The following is an 18,065-nucleotide window of genomic DNA, read 5'->3' as shown; positions in this document are numbered from 1 at the left end:
AAGCAAGACAAATGTATTCCTTACATGCGGAAAAAGCATAGGTGAGTTATTTTGAAAATTTGATTGTGAGATATGTCTGGAGAGAGAGAGAGAGAATATGAAAGAAAGAGTTGAATATCCATCCATGCCCTGTAAACCCCAGCTTACTGAACTAAGCTTCTCATATGTGCTGATAAATAATGGTCGACAAGAATTAGGCAATTGCTACTTTTTTGAAAGACTGTGAAAAGTAACACAAAAACCAAAAAAAAAAAAAAAAAAAAGCCAGTAGGGGAAGGGAATGTAAAATCGTTGCCAGGTAGTAGTTGGATAAGGAATACGAAGGGCAGCATCTTTCTCCCTCGTGCCCATCCATGTTTCTCTCTCTGTTTTGACTCTGACCTCTGTTCTCCACATCTAGTGTGATAGATAGCAAGAAGGCTGAATTCTTCAATGTGGTTGATGTCTTACAGGAAGTTTCAGTTCCATGGTAGAAGTTTAGAAGAGCTTTTTTTCTATACTAGAGGGAAGATAAGGGGGAAAAAGTGTCTGTGTCTGTGCATCTGCTCAGGCAGAATTTGTATTCAAAAACAAAAATCCTGTGTGTCTGGAAATAATTGAGACCCCACATAATATACAAATCAATGAGGGAAAACGCATAAACCATCTTGATAGCAACTGAGAAACAGATTAACATAACATAAAATAATATAATTCGGTGACACGTTGGCTTCTGCCTTCTTCGTAGGTCATGAAAACACATGTTTGTGTAGTCTGGTTTCCAGGACATTCCCTTTAAAGTATCTTCAAAAACATTATCTTATCTCTGGCTCACTCCCCGCTTAACCTTGGTCCGATGTCTGGGAGAAGGATGAGGATGCTCCCAAGATCCAGAAAGCAGTATATTAACCATACAGTGCTCAGAACTGCTCATCGAATGGAGACACCGGCGTGTGCATATCCTGTGGTACAGAGCAGAAAGGCTGGACGGAGGGCCTTTATGTTGTCTGATAATGCAGCTCTTTGAAACACTGCTGGCAGACTTTCTTCACATCATGTCACACAAGACAAGAAACGGGACAGGCCCTCTCTGCTTCTTGATTCATCGACCTGCCGTACAATACAACAAACCAGCTTTTTCAAGGCCCTCTGAATGAAGGCCTGTGCCTGCAAGGGAAATTTAATTGGATTTCTTTATGGGTTGCAACAATCCAATGAAAAATTATGTAAGAATGGCATGATTCAGTTTCAACATGCACTTGAATAATAATAATTTTTTTTATTTATAACAAGATTTCTTTAAAAAATAAGAAGGAGAATTTTTAAATGAAAACTCCCTGCACAGCACTTTTCAGCTCAATGAGACCAGGCAGCCCAACTTTATCCGAGGCAACTTGTGTTGTGTGGATGTTTGTGTCATTGTCCCAGCTCAGAAAATGATTTTAAATGCATAGATTATGTTCAGAATGGAGTCGGAGGCTTTCAAAAGCACTTGGTTTGGCTTTCTGGAAGAATAATGTCGTCTCTAACAATGTCCCCTGCTTTGAACCAAAGTGCATTTGTGAATCCTGGAGAGGAGGAAAATGGCCATCCCCCCATGCATTCTTTGGAACATCTGTGTGACATTTGAAGATTAAGTCCTCTGTAGCGTTTTGACATCTTTAGATTGGTTGAAACCACATTGAGGATTATTTCTTTTCTTCCTCCTGGAAGTGGGCAAGTGGCTAGTATCTGCCTAAAACTCCTTCCTTGATATCCCCCCTATTTTCATGGCTCCAGGTGCCCTTTTTGGCTACTTGGACAGCATATGGAGTAAAAAGGAGCTCACCTCCATCCACAAAGAGCCATGCAATTGGAATACAAAGTGGCAGATCATTTAGGCTTATTTCCTTTGTGACCTCAGCTATCCCTCCATTTATTCATCTTTTTTTTAATTCATCAAATCATATGCACTACCCACTGCCTGAAATACTGCTTCTTTACCTAATTTACCTGGGAAACCCATACTCATCCTTCAAGGCTGGGTTCAGATGTCTCCTCTGAAAGGGTCCTTACAGTCCTTCCCCCATTCCAAAATCAACACTATCCCCCTATGTACCCACCACTCCTTGTATCTCTCCAGTGTAGCTCATACCACATTGTCGTAACTGCGTATACAGATTGGGCTCCCCCAGTAGACAGTGAGCTGAATACAAGGGCCATTGGCCATATTTATCATTGTCTCCTCAATATTTGATACAATACCCAGCACAAAACAGAAATTTAATAAATAGTTCTTCCGTTTATGAATGAATTGATGAGTGGGTAAATAAAGGTAAAATATGGGTAGCCCACATATACCTGCCCAGTCAAAAAGAAAATCTATTTTTCCAAAGACACCAGATTAAAATGCATGATTTTATACTCCTGAATCAGGGCCCTTGGCTGAATTTCTTTAGAAATGACTGAAAACATCATACTCATTTATGTAGAAATGATATGCCTAAAAACTGTACAGTGGAAAGCTTTTAAAATACATATATAAATTGGTTGAACAGGGCAACCCCGTAACCAATCACTCAGTATTTGCATGATGTCTCACAATAGTAATTGTATCTGACATTAGCATGTGCTTTGCAGTTTTCAAAGTACTTTAACATTCTTGTTCTTGTATTTATTCAGCAAATACTTACTGAAGCCTGCTTTGTTCTAATCGCTCTGCTACAGTGTGCTACTCAGAGCAAACTAGGCCTCAGGGTGCTTACAGTCTAGTGGAGGAAGCAGATTTTAAATGGATCATTGCACAGATGATTTATTTTTTCAATTTATTTTTTAATTTATTTTATTTTTGGCTGCGTTGGGTCTTCGTTGTTGCGCGCAGGCTTTCTCTAGTTGTGGCAAGCAGGGGCTACTCTTCGTTGCGGTGCGCGGGCTTCTCATTGCAGTGGCTTCTCTTGTTGTGGAGCACAGGCTCTAGGCACGTGGGCTTCAGTAGTTGTGGTGCGCAGGCTCAGTAGTTATGGCACGCGGGCTCAGTAGTTGTGGCACACGGGCTTAGCTGCTCCACGGCATGTGGGATCTTCCCAGACCAGGGCTCAAACCCGTGTCCCCTGCATTGGCAGGTGGATTCTTAACCACTGCGCCACCAGGGAAACCCTGCACAGATGATTTTAACCACAAATAGTGTTACGCATAAAAGGAACAGAATATCAGGACGGTATCATTCCATCTTATTTTACTTGAGTTTTACACTTTTGTGAAGATTGCAGACAAGTATCCATCAGCATGTGTCATGTTAAAGCCAGAACGGACAGGGTTTACAACGGCTAGCAAGAGTGGAAGCAAGACCAGAATCCAGTTGTACTTCCAAGTGGGAGTAGGCACTGAGAATGGCTGGAGGCTGAACTGCGTAAGCTACTAGGGGACCCTCCAGAAACTTCTCCATTGAGGTAGAGGGAAGAGGTCCCAGTTTTGTGAATGAGAAAGACTTGGAGACCAGAAATCAGCTCTTACAAGAGTGTAGCACACCTTGGGAGGCTTGGCTGGTCAATTAAGTGTGTGTGTGTGCATATTTGTGTGTGTTTGAGATGGTGTTGGAGGGGGCCGTGTTCATGAAGTCTTCTAGCTCCTGTTATGGAATGATAATGGCCTCCATTTGAGCTTATTACCATGAGCCATTTACATATATATCTCCATTTTACAGACCAAAAGGCAGGAGTGCATGAGAGTTAGAGCTTAGAAAAATTGAGGAACCTGCCCAGGACCACAGAGGTAGTAGGTGATGGGACTGGGATTTGAACACAGGTCTGTGGCCTCAGAATCTGTGTATGTTGCTGTCAGCTACTCTGTGTCTGCCTCCTGACCTGCAGATCTCATGGCTTTGTAAATTTGGCAGTTGCTCTCAAAAGAACTTTTCCATCATCTTTGCTGTTACACTGGAGCATAAATGTTAGATGATTCCCAGGACAATCAGGTTGGTTGTTTTTAAACTATAAAGATTCAGGGACTTCCCTGGCCATCCAGTGGTTAACACTTTGTGCTTCCAACGCAGACGGCACGGTTTCAATCCCTGGTCAGAGAACTAGGATCCCACAGGCTGGTGCAGCCAAAAAAAATAAATAAGTAAACTATAAAGATTCAAAAATGGGTTTCAGACCTTGGTAAGAACCCTCCACCCATTCATGCACGTACACACACACACACACACTCCCGCTCTAGAGATTGTCTTTACAGCTCCACTTTCTTGTCACCAAGAGGAGACTTCAAACGTGTTTGGGGCCTCTCTGACTTCGGTGGGATGCACACGTGTGCATCAGGAGACAGCGTTTGGCTGGTGGGGAAGAAATGAATTGTTGCTATTAGTGACCGTAGAGGGAAAACTTGATCCAAGATCCTCTTTTTACCATGGGAAGTAGCTTTGTTGGTAACAGTCCTAATCGTTTTCAGCAGGTGAGTAGGGAAATGATGCTTCTGGCCGAGGGTCATGGGGAAGTGTGGCACGTGGGGGAATAGTCAAGTGTACATGGGAAGAAATGCAGTCGCAGGAGCTGTAAAACCACGGCCATGCAACCCCACTCCAGCAGCCCCAGCCCCTCACATTTCAACCACTCATAACTTTATGACAAATTCTCCTTTTGGGATAAAACTTTCCAAGTTCAATCTCTGCTCCCTGGGGGTCAGCTTTTTATGGGAAATTTGTGCTAAATCAGCATAACTGTTCAAATTGGAGAAATACAGGACGTGATACACTTTCCCTCCACCAGCTTGAATGAGACGATCAGCAGGAAGCATCCCGTGAGGTTGCCGTCTCAGGGATGTCTCTTGTTTCTGAAAGTTCCAGGCTTGGGTATGACCATAGTGATGACAAGAAACAGCATCCCCAATTTTCAGAGATGTCTGGATCAATGACAGAGCCAACAAATGGATATTGCCAGGGAACAGGGGCAAATGTGAGAGAAATTGGGAGACAGTAATGGATGAACAGACAGATATTATAACACAGAAAATATTAATTGAAAGGGACGTCTCTGATTGAAAATAAAACTTCTAGTTTAAATAGGAAAACATCCTGTGAGAACACACCCATTTGTGCACCAGAGCTAGTCTCTCAAATTGGGTAGCTAATGTCTCCTGAGGATGCAGCAAGTGTCAGAAACCACTTGAAGCCGTTGGCATTATGTCCCCGTATTCTCACAACAAGCCCATATGGCAGAAATTACTGTCCCCATTTTACAGATGAGGAAACATTGTTCGTTTATTTAGCCAATAAATATTTTGGATAGTATAGCATAGTTAAAGCAGCAAACAAAACCACAAAGGTCTCATTCTCATGGGCAGGGCAGAGAGTGACGACAATTACATGTCCAGTCGTGATAAGAGCAAAAGAACAGTAAAGCAGGGTGTGAGGTGCCACTGTGGGCCAGGACAAGGCTCCCTGATGACATGTAAGCAGAGCCCTGAGGGCGAGTATCCTTGGTGGCTGGAGCACAGAGAACAAGGGTGAGGGGGATAAGAAATGAAGGTAGAGAGCTAGTCAAGTGCAAGATTACACAAGGGCTTTGTGAGTTTGGGGAAGATTTTAGATTTTATTCTAATTGCAAAAGCAAGGCACTGGCGGGTGTGTAGCTAGGGCACACGTTCAGCTGCCATAATAATGTGATGAGACGGAAGTCTAGTTCTCTCTCGTGTGATACCCAGAGGTAGGAAACCCAGACTTGTTAGGGTGGCCATGTGAGGGTGGACATCAGTGCACCAGCCGGAAGGGGGAAAGAAGCAGAGGTGCATCCCCTTCTTTCCGTGCTTCGTCTGGACACTGTACTTGCTGCATCTGCTCATGGCACGTAGGGTCCAACCTAGTCACATGACTCCAACCTAGTCGCAAGGGCACACCAACTGCAATGCAGGTGGAAAATAGAGTCTTCAGTCATTATTCAGGTACATTTTGGTGGGTCTGTTATCAAAGGAAGAAAGGGAGAATGGATGTTGGGGGACTGCTAGGAGTCTGTCACAGAAGGTTTTGAGTGGACAAGTAATATGATCTGACTTATGTTTTTAAAAGACTGCTCTAAGCATTGTCTTGAAAAATCATCTGGAGGGGCAGGGATGGAAGTAAAGAGACTAGTCAGGAAGCGACTTTAATAATCCAGGTAAAGAATAATGATGGCACAGGCTAGGGTGACAGAAGTGAAGATGGTGAAAAGCATACAGATTCTGGGTATATTTAAAAGTAAAGCTAAAAAGATTTATTTTTTAATTAAAAAAATTTTATTGAAGTATAGTTGATGTACAATATTATGTAAGTTACAGGTGTACAATATAGTGATTCCCAATTTTTAAAGGTTATGCTCCATTTATAGTTATTATAAAATATTGGCTATATTCCCAGTGTTGTACAATGTAATCTTGTAGCTTATTTTATACATAGTAGTTTGTACCCCCCTAGAAAGATTTCTTGGTGGATAAAAATGCAAGGTGTCAGAGAAAGAAAAAGGAGTCAAAGATGACTCTGAAAATTTTTGATGTAAGCACTAAAAGGATGGACTTACCATTTACCAAGACAGGAAAGACTGGGTAACGGGTAGGTTTTGGTGTGAAATTAAGAGTTTGGTTTTATACATATTGAGCTTGAGATGACTATCAGACACCAAGTAGAAATGTCTAGAAGGAAGTTGGAATTTTGACCTCCAATTTGGGAGGAAGATTAAGGATGGAGATACAAATTGAGGAGTTGTCAGTGTTTAGATGATGTTTAAAGCCACACTCAGAGATATAGTGACCTTATTCCAGTTACTGGTGTCGTTAACATCCCCAAACACGAGTCTGTTTATGACAAAACCTATGCTTTCCCTACTAGGCAACACTAGTGATCCAATATTCCATCTCCTAGGAACTGCTGATCTGTCTTTTCAGACCTATTGTGGATCGATCCTCCCCCTTTTCTGCCCACCCCCACCCTGTTTAATTTGTGCCTTCACCATTTCACTAGAGAAAGGAAACAAAATGTGTCCCAGTAGAGGAGAGAGACTGCATAGAAAGGGATGTCCTAAAGGCCAGAAGCCCCCACAAGTAAATCAAATGGCTTGAGATGAAAACAGAACTGAAATGAGAAGCTGGTGGAATGTGGTTGCCTGGGATAGGGCATCGTGAGTCTCTAGAGGCACAAGGCATAGATAGAATAGCAGGGTGAGGTGGTGGCTGGGGTAGGTGGTGGACCTTGTCAGGACAATAGAATGAGGAATAATGCAGAGCTCAGGAAGTCAGATGACCATCTTCTGGGACTTTGAATGCTGTGCAAGGGGTGGGACTGTCCTTTATTCCAGAGTCCTGTTTACCTGGTCAGGGCCACTGCTGGAAGGGGCCGTTCATCGTGCAGCTGTTAAGAACAGCTTTTATAAAGATATCATGGGGGTTGGGGAAACACTGGAACAGGGTTTGGGGACTTACAATAAATTTCCTTTAATTTTTAGCATCTCTTTGTTTCCACCTTGTCTATATTAGCTGAAAAAAACGAGCAAGACTCTAGAACAATGGAGAAAGTTGCGAGTGCCATCATTAAGCTTTGCTTCTGTGGTCTTTCTTCATTAATTCACTTTCCCAATGACCTGCTTTCAGCTGGCTCATGGTGACAAGGGATTTTTTTTGTCCTCCTACACCAGAGGCCTCATTATAGGTTGAACTGTGTCCCCCTTCCCCCCCGCCCCCGCCAATTTCAGCGTTGAAGACCTAACTCCCAGTACCTCAGAATGTGACCTTATTTGGAAATCGGGTCATCGTACTTGTAATTAGTTAGATTAAGATGAGGTCATTAAAGTGGGCCCTAATCCAATAGCACTAATGTCCTTATTGAAAGGGGAAATTTGGACACAGAGACATGCATAGAGGGAAGATGATGTAAGTAGACAGAAGGAGAAGACAGTCGTCCATAAGCCACAGAGAGAGGCTTAGAACAGATCCTTCTCTCACATCCCTCAGAAGGAAGCAACCCTGCCAACACCTTTTTTTTTAATTGAAGTCTCGTTGATTACAATGTTGTGTTAATTTCTGCTGTACAGCAAAGTGACTCAGTTATACATATATATATATATATATATATATATATATATATATATATTCTTTTTTAAAAATTCTTTTCCATTATGGTTTATCCCAGGACATTGAATATAGTTCCCTGTGTTATGCAGTAGGACCTTGTTGTTTATCCATTCTATATGTAATAGCTTACATCTGCTAATCCCAAACCCCCCCGTCCATTGCCCCCCCCACCCCCTCCCCCTTGGCAACCACAAATCTGTTCTTGATATCTGTCTGTTTCTGCTTCATAGATAGGTTCATTTGTGTCATATTTTAGATTCCACATATAACTGATATCATATGATATTTGTCTTTGTCTTTCTGACTTACTTCACTTAGTATGATAATCTCTAGTGGCATCCATGTTGCTACAAATGGCATTATTTCATTCTTTTCTTTGGTCAAGTAGTATTCCATTGTATATATGTACCACATCTTTATCCATTCTTCTGTCAGTGGAGATTTAGGTTGTTTCCATGTCTTGGCTGTTATAAATAGTGCTGCTGTGAACATTGGGGTGAATGTATCTTTTTGAATTATAGTTTTGTCTGGATATATGCCCAGGAGTGGGATTGCTGAATTATGTGGTAATTCTATTTTTACTTTTCAGAGGAACCTCCATACAGTTTTCAGTAGTGGCTGCACCAACTTACATTCCCACCAGCAGTGTAGGAGGGTTCCCTTTTCTCCATACTGTCTCCAGCACTTGTTATTTGTAGACTTTTTAATGATGGCCATTCTGACTGGCTTTAGGTGGTACCTCATTGTAGTTTTGATTTGCATTTCTCTAATTAGTGATGTTGAACATCTTTTCATGTGCCTGTTGGCCATCTGTATGTCTTCTCTGGAGATATGTCTAGTTAGGTCTTCTGCCCATTTTTCGACTGGGCTGTTTTTTGTTGTTGAGTTTTATGCCAACACCTTGATTTAAGACTTCTAGCCTCCAGAATTAAGAGACAATAAATTTCTGTTATTTAAGCCACCCAGTTTGTAGTACTTTGTTACAGCAGCCCTAGCAAACTTTTGCAGGCCTCCACATACATCACTTCAACAGGTATACACAACAGGATACCAGGCTTCGCCTGAGGACAAGGTATTTATGCAAAAACTATTTCCTCCCCTCTAATTTGTTGTGAAGTCCTGTGCTAAGCCCCCAAGAATTTGTCTTTACTGATGCTTTTTAGAATCTGAGAATCATTTTCCCAGCTGCACCAGTGGCCCTAGTCCAAGAGATTCATGGCATACACATGTACCTTAAAAAAACTTGACTACACCAGTGCAGGGGAGAAAGAGAAAGAGAGCAGTTTAAATGATGCTGGCAAGTTTGCCCACCATCCCACTCAATAGGTTTATGCTTCAGAATGAGTAGGAGCTAAGAGGCAGGAGTTGCTACCCCAACCTGCTGTTTCCACCTGCTCTCGAATCTGGCCTGCCTTCATGTGACAGCATCTTCCCAGGCCTGGGTGATTCCTCTGTAGAAAGATGCCTAGTTTTCAGTATTTGGGGTTTAAATTACCTTGCCTTATAAGATGACTCTAGCACCCATCCCTACATAGGCGGTGACCCCACAAAAATGCTGGCATGGGGCACTTCCAGTGGGCACAGTGGCATGCGGGCTGACCCCCATGTAAGTGCTGTGCTCCATGGCGTGGATTAGAACAGGCTCAACAGGCCAATTAGAAGATGCCATGCAGAGAGTGTTTATGAAATTATTTCTTTTCTCATGCAAGTCAAATACAACAATGAGTGGGTAGTTCTTGTGTGAAAGAGCGGGAAGATCATCTAAGTTTAATTTTCTTTTTAAACATCTCTTTTATATGTAGCAAACCTATGTGGAACCCAATGTAGAAATCAGATAAAGGTGGAACTTCCTTAGGCCAGAGTCACGCCAGTCAAATATCTCAAGGTAGGTCATGTAGCCGAGAGAATTGGGCTGGGTGCATCTCTGTTGAACTGGAGAGAACGTCCCTGGTCTAAAGAGGCAGCCACTAGGTGGCTTCAGCCCTGCAGGAATGGGTCCCAGCGTTACCAGATCTTCTACTTCCGAGGGAAGCCAGGAGGCTAGAATATGTGAAAACTCCTGATTTCTAAAACTTCTGCTCTGTGAAAGACACTGTTAAAAGAATGAAAAGACAAGCCATAGACTGGGAGAAAATATTTGTAAAACACATATCCAATAAAGGACTTTATCCAAAATATACAAAGAAGTCGACAGTAAGAAAACAAACAACCCAATTTAAATGGGCAAAAGATCCGAACGGGGGCTTCCCTGGTGGCGCAGTGGTTGAGAGTCCGCCTTCCGATGCAGGGGACACGGGTTCGTGCCCCGGTCCAGGAAGATCCCACATGCCGCGGAGCGGCTGGGCGCGTGAGCCATGGCCGCTGAGCCTGCGCGTCCAGAGCCTGTGCTCCGCAACAGGAGAGGCCACAGCAGTGAGAGGCCCGCGTACCGCAAAAAAAAAAAAAAAGAAAGAACTGAACAGATACATCACTCAAGAAGATATACAGATGACAGATAAGCAAATAAAAATATGCTTGACATCATATACTATGACCCGTGGGAATTGCCAGTAAAAACAGTGAGATGCCATTACACACCTCTTAGAATGGCCCAAATCCCCAAAACTGATAACACCAAATGCTGATAAAGATGTAGAGCAACAGGAGTTCTCATTCATGGCTGGTGGGAATGCAAAATGGTACAGCCGCTTTGGAAGACAGTCTGGCAGTTTCTTCCAAAACTACGCATAGTCTTACCATATGCTCCAGCAGTGATGTTCCTTGTTATTTACCCAAATGATTTGAAATCCTTGTGTCCACACAAAACCCTGCACGTGAACGTTTACAGCAGCTTTATTCATAATTACCCAAACTTATAAGCAACCAAGATGTCCTTCAGTAGGTGAATGGGTAAATAAACTGTGATATACCCATAGTGCTAAAAAGAAATGAGCTATCGAGCCATGAAAAGACATGGAGGCGTCGTAAGTGCATATTACTCGGTGAAAGAAGCCAATCTGAAAACACTACATACTGTGATTCCAACCATATAACATTCTGGAAAAGGCAAAACTATAGAGGCAGTAAAAAGATCAGTGGTTGCCAAGGGTTGGGAGGGTGGAGGGATGAACAGGCAGAGCACAGGGGATTTTTAGGGCAGAGAAACTATTCAGTGTGATACTGTAATGCTGGATACATGGCATGGTGCATTTGCAAAATCCATAAAATGTACAACACAAAGAGTGAACCCTAATGTAAACCATGGACTTTAGTTAATAATCATGTATCGATTCTGATTCATCAATTGCAATAAGTGTATTGCGCTAATGCAAGATGCTAATAATAAAGGAAACTGGGGGCCAGAGAGAGGTGAGAGGGAAGAGTTAGTATCTAGGAACTCTGATTTCTGGATCAATTTTTCTGTAAACCTAAAAATGTCTATTAATTTAAAAACTCCTGATTTTGAAAGCTTAGCCACTAACTCAATAGGTAAGGAAAACAAAGCCACTGTACAGGTCAAGAAAAACTCATCTGTAAGCTGACCATGAGCTCCTTGATTTTGACTTCTGCCTCAGGCCCCTACGGCAGCCCCGAGGGCACTCCCACGGGACGCCAGGCTCCATGGGACACAGCGTGAAGACCATGTTACTTCTCCAATCTCCCATCTTCAGAGAGGAGGGAACTGAGGCCCTGAAAGGTGAGGGGACTGGCCCAGGGTGACCTGGATGATTAGAGACAGATTTAAGACTGAGACCCCAGCCTTCTGCTTTCAGTTTCTTCCCCCAGGGAGTCTTTCCCAAGGCCTCATGCCCTCAGCCTCCTTCTCCTCCATCGCTTAATCGAAGAGAAAGGGCTGCTAGGCTCATTTTTATAGAGGCAAATGCTGAATCCTTGAGGCTTGGACTTGGAAAAGGGAAGACAAAAACGGGGTGGAGAGATTAGCCAAACAGAGAAAGATAAATTCTTCCAGCAGGGAGGTTCCTGCAAATCACGATGGCACTTAATGTTTCAGCCACAAGTCATAGGTTGAGATTGACTATATGTTGAAAACAATTGGGCAACACTAAGGATGTAAGGGAAGGGAAGCCTAGCATTTATGGAGTACCAATGAATAGTAATGACAACTACCATTAGTGAGCACTAACTCTGTGTCAGGCACTCTGTATGACACAGGCTATTTTATCCTAAACAACACCATAGAAGGTGTCATTGCTATCCCCGCCATTTTACGAGGCAACTAAAGCCCATAGGGGCTAGTGGTTGGCCCAAGGTCATATAGGCACTGAACAGTAAGGTTGGGATTTGAACTCTGGTGTTATGACTCCCTACCCCCTGTCATAATACCTCCTTAACACCCACCAAGTGCCCAAATAGGTGGTGTGGTGTTTTGACTGTGTTATTGAATCCCCACACAGTCCTTTGAGGCAGGTGCAGTTGGTGATGAACATTTGCAGTCAGATATTCTGGCTTCGTCACATACCAGCTGTGTTGTTTTGGGGCAAGTTACCTAGCCTTTCTGTGCCTCGGTTTCCCACCTGGAAAATGGGGCTGATAACAGTGTCAATCTCTTGGGGCAACCGTGAGGGTTAAAAGAGGTAAGATGCCTGAGAACCCTAGCACTTTTTTTTCCATTTAGTAAATGAGAAGAATGAGTTTCCGAGAGATTAAGTCACTTGCCAAAGATCACACAGCTGGTCAGTATATTGCCTTCTTGGACAGGAGGGAGAAGGGAGTTGGGGGCTGCTTCTGAAATGAATGTAATTCACTCTAAAATGAATGTAATTTGGACACCAAATGCAGTGGAGAGCATCGGCCTCTAATAGAGAAAATATGATTTAGTGGTTGGTTTTTAAACTAAACAAATTTACTGTGGTCTCTAAATGAGTCTCATGACAAGACCAAAACATTTCTTTTGCCCCAGATTACCAATATCGTATGTTAAGGAGAGAAAACCAGATGGCTCTTAAGCGGGTGTCGGTAGAAATATATATAGGTGGGTTGTTTTTTATAGCTGTTGGCATAGAAAATAAGTCATTATTCTAAATAGAAAAATATTGATGATATCATCGAGGCCATTGAAAGAACATCAGCCTGATCTGATGAACTGGGAAATCAATAGGTACTTTCCAAACAAGATGACATGCCTTTTTAATTGGCTGTGTGAGGGTGATATCCTCTACTCCAAAGTTAATTCTCACTGATTTGAGGTTGTGATTGTTGTGTCTGTATGCAGGCACTTCCGGATCCACTAAGTGTATTATTAACAGCAATAATAGTACCTGCTGTGTGTGTATTCATTCCAACGGGGGCAAAGTCATTGGTATGTTTTTCAGCATCATAATTAGAAGATTGGCATTTCTGCCTACTTCCTAGGACATCAAGGGATGACTGGTGTGGGTTTGGCCTACATCGAACACATGGGACACCAGCTGGGGAACATCCTATTTCCCATAGGTTGTTGATTCAGAGGCAGGTGACTTAGTAGATAAACTCAATCGATTCTGGTTGTGGGATCTCTGCGCTATTACCTTGGCCTCAAATAAAGCCCAACTGAACTGTGGAAACACACCCTTGTCACTGAAGGGTTGAAAAGGTCTTGGGGTCAGCGTGAGAGAGTTTAAGGGTCAGGGAGGGGGTGTCTTGCTGCCGTGCAGCACGGCTTCTGTTCGATACCCTGTGCAGTATTTTTCTGATGCACCTTCCTAAGAAGCAGGCCCTGATAAACATGAAAAGGGTTTGTCCCAAAAGGACTTGCCATCCCTTTCTGTATTTCTTGGTGCCTTTCCCTGCTTCCACATTGTTTGGGGTACATTTCCTTTTGGAAAGTGACTGCACATCCAGAGAGATCCACATTAAGGAAGAGGAGTGAGTGGATTCTGAAAATTTCCTGGGAAATCGGTGCTGGAAGGAACTTGAGAAATCATATCGTCAGTCTCGCTCTTTATTTTTTTTTATTTATTTTTTTTGCATTTTGAGTGTTTTATTTATATCAAATTGGATAAAATGTGTGTATTTCTCAGACAGAAAAGACATGTCGAGGTAGAAATGTACCTTTCAGCTATTCATGAGTCCCCCTCTTTATTGACAAGGAGTTTCAGCTTACAGAGCAGCCTAAAAACATGGGCTGTATATCAAGCTACTTAAAAGAATTTTCATGTTTGCTTATGTAATGATGTATATAATTATACAATGTAATTTGAGTGACAGTAGAAAACAAAGTAAAATAACTTGATCTCTGTGAAACCCTTTCTGGAATACTCACATTTTGGAGAAAATGATACATGAAGGAAAGGGAGGAAAAGTCAGAGAGAGGATTGGGAGAGAAGAAGAAGAGGACGGGGCGATGAGAGAGAGAGAAGAGAGTGACGAGAATAACAAGGAAGCTCTCACACCAGTATCTTAGTCCTCACAACACCTGCCTCCCCAATAGCCCAGTGCTTTGTCCTGGCCACCAGGAATGGGTCCCATGAACCACTGTGAAAGCCCTCAGTCCACAGGCAAAGAAACGCTGACGTTTCCCTCTGCATCTCCTCGGCATCTCTGGGTGATGCCTGACTGTTCTCCCTCAGGAAGCAAAAGCGATAGACCCCCAGTTGTTATGAGAGGAGAGCCGGCGGGAGTCTGCTTGTAGGGGGCCGAGCAGAGCAGTATATGGAGCTTGGAAAGGTGAGAGGTCGAAGACTGTGGCCAAGTGGGTGGGCTGGGAAGTAGGCCTGGACACTCCTATGCTCTCTTGAGAAAGTTCTCCGGCCCCTGCAGAGGGTCCCTGCACATGGAGTACTCACATTAGAAGATAAAGCAGCTGTCATGCTCCAGACCAGCCCCATATTTATAATGACCAACCCTGCCTGAGATTTACAGGCCCGGCCCTTAGGAAGGAAGCGCCTAAGAACACACACCAACCCTGAAATGAAGTGGGTCCATCACTCCACACCTTATCACCTCTTCATCCATCAGAATGACATTTTTTATGGCTGTCTTCCCAGCCCAAGGGCAGCCAGAGGGCAGTTGGGCTTCTCTTGTTTTCCCTCATTCTGAGAATGTTCAGTGACCCCGCTGCACTCTTTCCCACCACGCCTCATGGAGGATTTTTCCTGTCTACTCTTAGCTGCTGATTATTGATGTCCAGTCCTCGCTGTGAAGGCGGCGACCCATCCTGGGGGCTCTTGTGGCTGGTTTTAGTTCAACCAATTACAGTTTCCAGTCAGGTCTTTCTCCCTTGAGGGCACCGTCAATGCCACCTTGGGTGACGCCCTGCCAGAATGTGCCAGGATGAAGCACCCCATCACGTTACAGAAAGGGGCTTTAATGCAACAGCTCATCATACTTTCTCTCTGGAATTGTGACATTGACTAAGCCTCTGAAGTCCCCTGGAACTGAGTTTCCTCATGTTAGACAACAATAACAACAATACTAATCATAGGAAGAAGTGCTAACGTTTATGCTGTTCTTCTTATGTGTCCGGGATTATTACCCCCTAAGTGTTTTGTGTGGGTCAAATCTCTCAAGAACCCTGCCAGGCAGATATTATTATTATTATCCCCATTTCACAGTTGAGGAAACTGAGGCCCAGGGTGTTTAAATGACTCATCTATAGTTACTCAGCAGGTCAATTAGTATGGCTGGACTTGGGGCCCAGGCAGCACGACTTTTGTTTGGAGACCTTAGAGAGTTTGCAAAGCTATTTCACTCATTCCTTAATATAGCTTCAGGAAGGAAGCAGGATAAGAATGATCGTTCCCATTTTGCAAACAAGAAAACTGACTCTCAGAATTTAAGAGATGTCCAGGGATATTTGACTGGGGCAGAGTGGAGTCTGGAACCTGTTCTTTTTTGGTAGGTCTAGACCGCTTAGCTCTGAGGCTCTGCAGAGTGTAGCTCTCAGCCCGGCGATTCCTGAAGGTCCTTCTGGCGGCTCCTCCGAGCCTACAAATTGGAGAGTCACCTCTCTTGGCCATTAGAACAAATGCTCCTTCTATTTTTCTTTAACGGTGATTTGATTATAGGAAGGAATTTCTTCTCACTGAAGCTAAACAAGTTGTTTTATGTAGAAAAATCTTGCTAATACCTCCTTAACGACAATGAATAAAACCCCAAAACATTTGGTTGGATATTTTGTTTTTTAACAGAACTCTTTAAAGGAGGCCTAATATTTACTGAGGATTGCCCTATCTACAGAATATTCATTAGGAAATGATTAAAGGATATTGGATCGCCATCCATTCATTGCCTCAATTATTTATGAAGAATGCATATTTATGGAAATGCTCATTCTGTAATCTTTGAATCTATTAGCTTTCATACTGAGTTTCATTTTGTCAGGTTGCCCCCAAATCCAGTGGCTAAATAGGACCTAAATCTATTAAATATTGACTCCAGTTCTTCCAGGCAGAAACGTTATTCTGTTAATAATGCAAGTCTACCAAGCATCACTGATACTCCAAGTGAGACAACTTCTCAGTCTGAGTGGCTGAGCTTATATTCTCAGGCAAGAGAGCAGAGAGGGGTTTTCCAATTTGATGTCAGCCAGTTTCTTCTACCATGGGATGCTTGTGAAAGAAAAAACTGACCGAATTAAAACTAGCCTGTGGGCTTTATTTTTTAATTTCCTGTAGCTAAAAGTGTATAAATTGAACTGCACTAAATAAAGCACAATAATTTGTTCTTGAAATTAGCAAGCACACGTTTCAACCATAAAACCGTTGCTCTGTGATGTGAGACTGGATTTCATTTCAGTGGTCTTGATTTATTGTTTGCTTTGTTTTATTTTGAGGGGGTGGGGATAAGACCACTGCAGGACAAATCTATTAAAATGGTTGACAAGAAGAGATTTGCGAAGGTTTATTAATCTTTAAAAATCTGAGTCAGTGAGTTGAAAATGTTTAAATGTTAGGAAGACTTTTAAAAGACCTTAAAGACGTATATATGAAGCTTAAACCAAAATATTTGATGTTAACTTGGAGAGATATTCTCGTCTCTATTTCATTCTTCTTTTTAAGGTCATTTTCTATGCCCTTGCTTTTTTTGCTTAAGAGACAGATTTCTTGTCATGCAGGTTGAGAATGTGGTGAATTAGGACACCTTGGCTGGCTTTGAGAGAGCCTAGATGCTACCTTTGTAAACAATCCCCCAGCTCTGCTCCTCCCCTGCTCCCCACATCTATATGCATTCTCTGATAGGAGCTAGTGTACATGGGAAGAAAAGGGAAGCATTTTGGTTGGAAGTGCAAACCGAGGGGCTATATGAAGAGAGGGGATAGAATTGCAGCCATTTCCTTGGGCTGGTTGTAAGTTTCTCTGGAAAGACAGGTAAAAAATCAAAATCATCAGAACAGCTCAAAAGAGACTTGGCGAATTGCTAGACCCAAGCGTAGCTGCTTTGGGCCATAGATAATACTTAGTATTACTCTGCCAGACAAATTATTCGGTTAGGATTCTTGGCTCCAATGACAACTCTACTCAACTCACTCAACTGGCTTTATGGAATAGAGAAAAAGAACATATTTGTTCATGTGACTGAAAAGTTCAGGAATAGTCTAGTTTCCGCTATAGGGTAGTCCCAGGGGCCCAAATGATGTCACCATCGTCCTTCTCTTGGCTCTGTTCTTTCCCAGATAGTTTCATGATGAGACTCCAAGGCGTGGCAACATGGCTGCCAGCAATTGGAGTCCAGTGGAAAGAATGTGAGCCCGTCTCCCAGGATGCCCAGCAAAAATGCCATTGTATCTTTTTTTTTTTAAGTATTCTTTTTTTTTTAAGTATCCTTTTTTTTTTTTTAATAAACTTATTTATTTATTTATTTATTTATTTTTAGCTGTGTTGGGTCTTTGTTGCCCTGTGTGTACTTTCTCTAGTTGCGGTGAGCGGGGGCTACTCTTTGTTGCGGTGCATGGGCTTCTCATTGCAGTGGCTTCTCTTGTTGCGGAGCACGGGCTCTAGGTGCGCAGGCTTCAGTAGTTGTGGCGTGTGGGCTCAGTAGTTGTGGTTCGCAGGCTCTAGAGCACAGGCTCAGTAGTTGTGGCACACGGGCTTAGTTGC

The 18,065-nt window shown here is 42.8% G+C and overlaps 1 long non-coding RNA gene across 1 annotated transcript in view; it reads left to right on the top strand.

Annotated features, from left to right (window-relative positions):
* Positions 1-11,759, top strand: part of LOC307189332 — a 119,400-nt gene extending 107,641 nt beyond the window's left edge. The window contains exon 10 of the long non-coding RNA XR_013829150.1: positions 11,604-11,759. This is a non-coding gene — a long non-coding RNA (uncharacterized lncRNA). The remainder of the gene's footprint in view (positions 1-11,603) is intronic.
* Positions 11,760-18,065: the final 6,306 nt, after the last annotated feature.

The sequence above is a fragment of the Stenella coeruleoalba genome (genome assembly GCF_951394435.1).
Source record: "Stenella coeruleoalba genome assembly, chromosome: 7".
NCBI lineage: Eukaryota > Metazoa > Chordata > Mammalia > Artiodactyla > Delphinidae > Stenella > Stenella coeruleoalba.
Note: the sequence above shows the minus strand (reverse complement) of the source record. Positions and strands in the feature narration are given on the sequence as shown.